This window comes from Octodon degus, unplaced genomic scaffold (assembly GCF_000260255.1).
Source record: "Octodon degus isolate 3935 unplaced genomic scaffold, OctDeg1.0 scaffold00161, whole genome shotgun sequence".
NCBI lineage: Eukaryota > Metazoa > Chordata > Mammalia > Rodentia > Octodontidae > Octodon > Octodon degus.
Window position 1 is genome coordinate 5254751 of NW_004524737.1, and position 7597 is coordinate 5262347.

A 7597-nucleotide genomic window follows, 5' to 3' on the forward strand; every position below is an offset into this window, starting at 1 on the left:
TAGTGTTTAGACAAGATGTCATGTCTGCATCTTGTACTATGAACAACTACTACAAAGACAATATGCAATGTATTAATTATTGTAACTGTCCTACTAACCTGTTTTGAAACTGTCTCATTGCTACTTCTTTCTCAGTAAGATTAATATATATTTAAAAAAATCAACAGAGCAAAGGATACTAAGAAGACTCAAAAGTCGTCTTATTTCAAGCACTCTCTGACACTATCGTGAGCATCTCTGTTCTTATGTGAGACTCTTCTGAGCACACAGGCAAGGTTAAGCCCACATGCATTTACACTTGCACCTACGTAGGTACACGACCCCAAACACTGGGCTGAGAAATGAATGAAAATTACAAGAAGAAGTGCTGGAGCCCAGGAAGAAAGTGATGTAATTAGTTAGTGAATTACTGGGTTAACTGAATTCTTTTTCTTTCTTTTTCTTTTCCCCCATGTGTTTGAAATGACAGCTATATGCTCTGGCAATAAATTGCCTGGGGATGTTCTACTGCAGGTATTTAAAGTTGTACTGGACTTTTGTCTATCAAAGAGGTTGACATCAGAAGAACCATCTAAGTAACAACAGCCAGTTTTATTTTCCAAAATTATAAATGATTTTTAGAAGAATGACACATTAATATTTAGCAGAGTGCAGGAAGATTGTACAACATTGTTAATCCATTTGTAAAGTTCTGCTTTTTACTTTCTGTATCTTGTATATATTATTTGAGTTCTTGAGTTGTGCATCTATTCCATTTAGCAATATCGTAGTTTCCAAGCGTGTGCCTTCCTCATCTTTGATAAATGAGTTTTCATTGATCTCTTTTCATCCTGGCATTTCCAATTGAATGAATCAAACCTTTACTGTGTAACCTAGTGAAACACTTGACCTCTCTGAGCATTAGCATATTCCTTTATTAAATGAAAAGCTAGAAATCCTTTGGTGATTTTCTAAACTTTTAATATTTGGTAGCATTTTAATGCTGCTCCAAAATATATTTGTATAACTTAAAAATAATTATTACTATACACTCATCTAGATAAACAAAATTATGGAAGAATAAATATATTTTTAATCCCCATCTCAATAATCCCAGATTCTTACAAATACATTTGCTTAGGTTTTGCTTTCCAGTTATACACTTCATATTTTCTATTGAAGCTTATTTTTTTCTTTCAAGAAGAGAAACAGTATTTCAAAGAAGCAATTGCATCTCAGAAATCATGGTCCCTGCTAATTGTGGTCCAAGGACAAGCACATATCAAATAGGAAGGAGCCTGTGCCCTGTGTTGGCCCCAGTGCTTCGCAGTCCTAGGGAAAGCTTATATTTCTTTCGTGCCATGTGTCTGTGAATGTTTTATGAATCTAATTGAGCTTAAGAATCAAGTTTCTTCGACAGACACAGTTTATTTGAAGGAATAAAGATACAGCAGAAAATTATTGATTTGGGGGGCATCTACGCCTTGTGAAAAATTAAGCAGACATTTCTACAGGATCAATGCAATTTCCCCTGCTGCCTGAGAGCTGTTACAGGGCGTCTGAGCAAAGAATGTCTCCATTGCGGAGGCCATGGCTTGGTCTGGTGGTGTGGGGAACCACAGGGGGGTAAGTTCCCTTTTGTATTGTTTCCTTTTCTTTATCTAACCCCTTGACTTTTTCTAAAAGGCATGCATAAAGATGCCTGTCATTTTTTAAGGTCCATCTGGGACTTTATTTCTTTCACCGTGGTGGCTGAAAGCCCTGCAACTAAGCACTGACTCTGCTGCCGGTATTGGCAGTTCATGAGACATTGTGATTAAAATTTATCTCCCTATTGGATTGGATTTTTTTTTTTCTAATTGTGGTCACCACTCTGTTCTCTATCACATATAGATTCTGATGGCTTTTTCTTTTCCTTTTTTTTAATAATTGACACGAAATTGTCATTTTGCATCTGCTCAGACACAATAGTTCCTTCCTCTTGTCTCACCATTAAGTTAGTGTAAATTTATACATTTACAGGGCCGGGGAGATGGCTCAATAGAATAAGCATGTACCTGGGCCTGAGTTCAACCCCTGGTTCTGCCAAAAAAAAATCATACATTTATGCATTCCTGTAATTCTCTATAATTCTGTGCTGTCCCTGGCAAGTAACTGGAGTCCATTTCCAACATGCAGGTCAGACAATGAGTTTGTTGCTAAAACACCATAGGAACATCTGAAACCCACTATTCAGCGCGGTCTTGGACTTGCCACGCTGCTCCAAGGGGATGCTCTTGACATTTAGGTTAAGGAAACTCTATTGTTCTGCCACACTTTTCAGAGCACTTGGCAGTCACTGTCCCAACATATGAAATGTCAGTAATACTACTCTGTTGCAGTGCCAAGCAAAAGGGTCTGTTTATATTTGGAAATAAATCTTGGAGAATTGTTGTTATACCCACCAGACTCTGGTGGGCTCTTTGTTTGTGTCTTAACATCTGAATACCAGATTCATATTTTGCTTTTCGTGGGAAAAACACTATATTTTGGTATTTTGGATTCCTATAGTTTTTGATCACTTCAATTTATGGTCTCTATGGAAAATCTAGTTCCTGACACATCGGCCATGCCTCTGAATCTAATCCCTTCTTTCCCATCACTTTTGTCTCTGTATAAGCTGCTTAATTCACTAGATTTCTTCACGCCCCACAAGACGCAGCCTGACACATCTAAATCTTCAAAACAATGATTTATTCAACTCAATAGTGATTTCACTAAATTCCATAGCAGAGTATTTGGGACAAAGGTGTAATTATTTCCAAGATTTTCTTGGAAAATTAACAATGAAAAATACTTGTTTTGTTTTACTAGGGAAAACCAACTTTTTGTTCTTTCATCAGTAATGCATTAAACTGTTTATTATTTTTAAATTATTTTATTAATTTTATTGAGAAACAAATAGCTATGAGACAGTTTCAAAACAGTAGGACAGCTAAAATAATTAATACGTTACATATTATTGTCTTCATAGTAGTTATTCAGAGGACAAGATGCAGACGTGATATATTGAGTAGTGACTCAGTGCCAGACACTCTTTTGGTCTTCCAGAATACTGATGAAAGTTTGGATAAGATAATTCTTACCTTCAAAGATTTTGCATTGAATTTAGAAAAGATGTTATTCAAAAGATCATACACAGGAGTAAAATTTCAATGGTAAGTGCAAAATAAAGACAAAGAACTTGAGAAATGTACAATATGAGAATTGTCCTAGTTCGAGAATACTGTGACAATTTTCCATAGAGGAAATTTTTTAAAATTTATTTTAGATTTTTTATTTTTTGATATTTTAGGGAAGGGTCTACAGGGTGTTCAGAGTCTCACTACTAGATCGGACTTTGTACTGATCCGCCTGTTTACAGCATCCCAAGAGTTGGAATTACAAGTGAGTGACACCACGCCCAGTCTCAGTTGCTGTCTCAGTGTGCCCCAGGGGCGGGGCTAGCATGGCAGGACTGGGGATCAAATCCTCGTCCGCTGTGCCTGCTTGCAGGTGCTTTAATCCGCTGAACTACTTGGCTGGCCCTGAGGAAATGTTAAAGTGATAAGTAGCATGCACGTAATTTATACACAGAAATGGGTGTACATAATCTATAAATATATTCTGCAGTGAAAATATTTGAGTCAGTCCAAACGTGTGTGTACACGTGCATGCACACTTGCATGTGTACACATATTCTACTTCCTTAAGAAACAATAGAAGACAGAAGTAGATTATATCTAAAAGAGGAAATTACTGGAAGGCTAAGAATTGAAGAAGGACAGAAAGTCTTGTGAACTTCAAACCACATAAGGAGGGCTTATTTGAAACAGGAATGACAGAGCTCTTTTTTATTGCTGTGGAAAGAGGTTATGATGTTTGTTACAGTAATTTAGAGAAAATGAAGTATTTTTTTAAATTTTCATATAAAGAAAACATATTGCTCATCTTGGAAAAGGAGGAATAGGGAGATGGAAAGACAGACTGAAAAATATCAAGTTAGGACTATCCTTAGACTTTTAATTTAGTGCAACCCAAGTAGAAGTAATCAGAGTAGGTTCACTGGCCAGCAAGTCATAGGTGTGTGCTGGCAGCGCAATACTTCTGAGTGTGTAACCATTAGTTCATGTGCAAAGAAGAAAGGTTTTGTGCTTTATACAGAAGTCATATTTTGATATATATGCAGTGGAAGAGAACGGTACAAGCGGAGAGTGGGTGAGTCTAGATCTGTGCTTCCATATATATTCTTATCTCAGTATCTATATACATGCACATATATTTCTCATGCATATATATACTTTCCATATTTGAAATAAACAAGCTTTCTGTGTTTGAAATAAATGAACTGAATCACTGTTTTCAGGCCCTGTCTACATGTTCGTTTTTAATTCACCACATCATTGAGCCTCTTTACACCTTAAGTTTTACCTATCGTACATGCAAGTAAATCAATTCAATTTGATGTATTTTAATGACATGATAAGTGAGGGTTAGAGAATTATTTGGAAGTACAATCTCGGATTTGAAACCAAGTATGAAATCTATCTCAGCAGCATTCCCACTACTGGTGCCCAGAAATACCCCAAACCCAGAAATTAAAGGAGGAATGATTTCATTTAGTGCCAAGCTTGTAGAGGAATTTCATAGTTGGCTGCCTCCGAGGTAGGGTGGCATACCAGAGTGGCATGGGAGAGCAGGAGAATTTCATGGCACACAGCAGGTGGCAGGAACCAGTGAGCCTTCTTCCCCTTTCCATTTCATGCAGGTTGTTTCCCTTTTCATTCCATGCAGTATACAAGCCTATTGGTCAGTGCCAGCCCCACCCAGGGTGGGCCTTCTCAGTATCCAAAACCAGGAAAAATATGAAAATAATCAGTGGACTAATCCTGTCACTACACCCATGATCAGAAGCTTCCTTCATGAACTTCTGGTATTCTAGATATTATAAGGGCATTGTACAGCCAAGAGCCAGTTAGCACTCAAAGCCCCATCCATGTAAGAGAACACGAGGCCCTTGGGAACTTCTAGATAGATATGGGAGATGAGGAGAACAAACCCCATTCTTCCACTTGCTTTTTAATACCATGACAGACAAAGTATTTAATGCAGATGAAGTCATATCATTCAAGCAGAACTATAATGAATCCATTTCACAAGTTTCCAATGAAACTTAGACATGGTTTCCTATGATTTCTAATCCTGTAGAACTAATCAATTAAATGGAGTTAATAATATTCTTGAAAATACTAGAGAGATGGTGAGATAGCTTAGTGGACTAAGTGACTTGTAGGCAAGCACAGGGACCAGAATTTGATTCCTCGTACCGCATGCCCCACCAGCCCCACTTCCAGGCACCCTGAGCCGGCCACCAAGTTGGATGGGGTGGCAAACACTTGTAATCCCAGTGCTTAGGAGATTGAAAACAGGAGTATCACTGGAGTTTGAGCTGCATAGTGAGTACCTGTACCAAATACACTAAAAAATAAATAAAATACTATAAATTGAAAATTTAAGTAAGCAGAAACAAGTAATTTCAAAATACTTAAAGTCAAATGCATAGATTCAAAAAAAAAAATTTAACCTCCTATTACATTGCATTCAGATTGAAAAATACAAATGTTGTAGAAGATCAGAAGCTTCCTTCATGAACTTCTGGTATTCTAGATATTATAAGGGCATTTTTAAAAAGCCACAAAAACATGTAAATGTCGGTGAAAATACATTATGCTGATTTTTTCCAAACTATAATTACTCACTATTCACACATATCTTTTGACGATGCTAACGACTCTTTCTGTATATGACAATTCAAAATTTGTCTTGGTTTTGTCCTTTATGTACTTGGCCTACATTAGATTATTTTAAAAGTCTTTGTCACAGGGCTTAGTGGACATAGATTCATCCACCAATTTGATCATCAGCCAGGTCTCACGTTTTGCAGAAGTCAAGCTAGACTGTGTATTATTTAGTTAATTAATCCCAATTAGGGGCTCTTGCATTAGCTTTGTTGTCTCTACCTTAATTAAATGGCTTAAATGTGTCTGCATATTTTTCTTTAACCAAATTATAGCAGAATGAAATATCTTGGGAGTGATTAATACCAAAGTGAATTGAGTTGAATGGAGACAGTTCTGCTCCTAAATATCTGTATTTGGTGATTCATACCATTGTTATTTATTCCCTTATTTATTAAATTAGCACTGGATACAAGATCCGTACGTATCTTCCTATATTTCTTAGTGCCTTATAGCTTTGAACAAGTGCCCTTGAACACATCCCAATGAAAGAAAAAGAAATGCTTGGTTTAGAGAGCAGATTTACTTTTTATTGATCTATGTGGGCACTATATTGAATATTTCACCTAATGGAGACTTATAAAGACATGCCAACAACAACAACAAAATCCCCACTGAGTAGGGCTTTTTCTGGTACTGTTCTGATTTTCAATTTCTGTACATCTATGATTTCAACAGTTGAAGAACAAGGAGTCTGTGCAACTTTGGATAATAAATGCCTTTACTGAAGCATAGGCTCTTTGAAGAAAACATAAATAAAGGTAAAGAAACACAATCTGCCATCTTGTAACTCTTGGTATTTTGGAGGAGAGGAGAACTAGAAAATTCAGCTTATTTATATACATGTACACATACACACACAAACCCATGTTCTAAGTATACATAAATGTCTTGAAAAAATAAGAGACCAGGGAAAGTCAGATACAGGTGTTTTGCAATTATTTGTTACTATGTAACATACTACCCCCTAAGCTAGTGGCCAGAAGGAAACAAGGAACATTTACTTGCTCTTTATTCAGTAATCTAAACTGTGTGGTCTTGGCAGCCATGCAAGCGACATCGAATGATTACACTACATGCACCTGAGTACAGAGATGACATCTGGACTCAGCTGACTAGCTGCATTGTTTTCTTTATCAGCTCAGCTTTCCCACAAGGTCTGTGTGCTTTGTCTTCCCATGAAGTTGCTCTGTCTTCACTGCAGCGCTCTAGCCAGATACTAACTTGAAGATGCAAGACTTGAATCAATGCAAATGCAAGAGTTTTTGAAGATGCTTAACTCAGGGAGTCTAGACCTGGCCTGATGTCACTCTCTTGTTCCACTGCTGAAATCAGTCTCCAGGAGAATTTTGTCCCAGGGGCACTGTCTAGGACAATGGATGAGTACGCAGGCCATTTTTCCCTCATTAGTGTACAACAACATAAGTGCAGGAGACACCAAAGTATAATAGAAAGTCTTATTTCAAAACTTTTGATAAAACAGCTCCTCTCAGAGCAGGGATCTGAATTTGGAATAAATGGAAAGATCATATAGGAGTCTGAGGGAAGCTTTGGGGCCAACAGAACAGCAAATTTAATGACTTCAATTTGGGAAACCCATTGTGCATTCAAAGACTAAAAAGAAGAGTTTACAGGGGTTGGGAGGTAGCTCAGCAGCTTAATTGCCTGTCTGGCAAGTGCAAGCTCATGAGGTCAATCCCAGATACAAAAAAAAAAAAAAAAAAAAGACAGAAGGAATGTGCAGAACAGTGGTAAGAAATAAATCAAGAAAGAGAGATGGCCCTTGTATCATGTAGATTCCT